The 1,769-nt window shown below is 35.2% G+C and overlaps 1 protein-coding gene across 1 annotated transcript in view; it reads right to left on the bottom strand.

Moving 5' to 3' along the window:
* Positions 1-1,769, bottom strand: part of LOC102593926 (uncharacterized) — a 13,742-nt gene that overhangs the window by 9,129 nt on the left and 2,844 nt on the right. The window lies entirely within an intron of this gene.

Here is a 1,769-nt window from a genome sequence, read left to right as displayed (position 1 = left end):
GCTGTTATTAATACCACTTATCTTATCAAAAAAAAAACAAAAGGAGAACATTGGTCATGCCTCGTTCATATAAAAAAAATTAATCAAATTAAAAAGAGATACATTGATCTATGTGAACTTTTAAGAGAAAGATTTAAATGTTTCCTTTTTCTGACTAACTAAAAAAAACACACTACTCTTACACACAGTGAAAGTAATATCATTAAAGTGAGAGAAAAAAAAAAGGAGAACATACTCTACTATGAGTCACATAAATATGAGAGTGCAGGAACTCTATGGAATTAGATACTAGCTTAAAAGTGACTACATAAAGATTTGCTATCAATTTCAGTTCAACTTTTGGTTAAAAACAAGGCAGGAAACTATTCTTAAATTTTCTAGATGAGAGTGCAGGAATTATATGGAATTGGATACTATCTTAGAAGTGACTACATAAATTTGAACCAAGGAATGGCCTGAGAAAAAATCAAAACACAAGAGAAGCATTCATAATGCAAGGATATGTCACGATTCTGAAAAACAAACTGTAGGCTGTTAGTCATGCAAGGAGATGTCACGATTCTGGAAAACAAATTGTAGGCGGTTAGTCTTTTGTTTCTCGGTGTGGCTTTCAGACTTCAAAAGCAGTTATTCCTTCCTAGAAATGTTTCCTTTGTTCCCTTTCTTGGAGTCACTACTTGTCCACTTGCCTTACATCACTTCTTCTTTTTTATGAGGTCACTTGCCTTGCATGACTATTGTTTCCACTGGCACTTCTCTCTGAGTGAACATTATATTGTATCAAAAGTTACATTGGTCATCTAAGTTGCTTCGACTCTCCAAAAAATTTGCCGCACCCATGTCGGATCCTCCAAAAATGCACTACATATACCCGATGACATTTTTGAAGAGTCCAAGCAACATAGTTGGTCATGCCTTGTTCATACAAAATGTTGAGTCAGTTGAAAAGGTACAACAATGATCAATGGGAACTTCTAAAAAGAAAGATCTGAATGTTTCCCTTTTTAATAGACTAAAAACACTCTACTCTTCCACGCCTAGTGGAAATAAAACAATAAAAGTGTAGAGAAAACAGAAGGAGAACAACTACGAGCTACATGAAAGTGAGATTGAAAAAAGTCAAAACTTTTTATCAATCAGATGGTAAAGATTTTACTAGCAAGTTCAGTTCATTTTTTTGGCGAAAGAACAAGGCAAGAAACTATTATTAAGTTATCTAAATGAGAGAGGAGGAATCCTATGGAATTGGATACTATCTTAAAAGTGATAACATAAATTTGAAATCAAGGTATGACCGGAGAAAAATTCAAGACATAAGAGAAACATTCAAAATGCAGATGCCATGATGCTGGAAAACAAACCGCAGGCTATTAACCTACCTTTATGGAGTGATAGAAGGGATTTCCCACGTCCATTTCTTGAGCTAGATGGTAATCGCATCCTAATGTCTTTCCAGAGCTTCTTATACTCCTCTTCATTGTAGGGCGTCCTCATTAAATTCAAAACCTCCTTCCTGTACCTAGAATCTATGATTGTTGCATCCAGCTTGATACACAAAATTAGCAGCCAATGGTTACAAGAATTATCATGGTGAACCAAAACTAAGAGGTAACATAAAATAAAAGAGGTACCAAAAGAACCAGTTAAAGTAGCAGAAGAATTGAAATCATACATTCAGGCAATGTTCCACTGAAGGTACAAAGGGGTTAGAGCTACTGCCCCTGCCTACCTCTGAACCTACATTCTCAAGGATTTCTACTTCACTTTGG

Source organism: Solanum tuberosum, unplaced genomic scaffold (assembly GCF_000226075.1).
Source record: "Solanum tuberosum cultivar DM 1-3 516 R44 unplaced genomic scaffold, SolTub_3.0 scf00234, whole genome shotgun sequence".
Lineage (NCBI taxonomy): Eukaryota > Viridiplantae > Streptophyta > Magnoliopsida > Solanales > Solanaceae > Solanum > Solanum tuberosum.
This window is presented reverse-complemented; position numbering and strand designations above follow the sequence as displayed.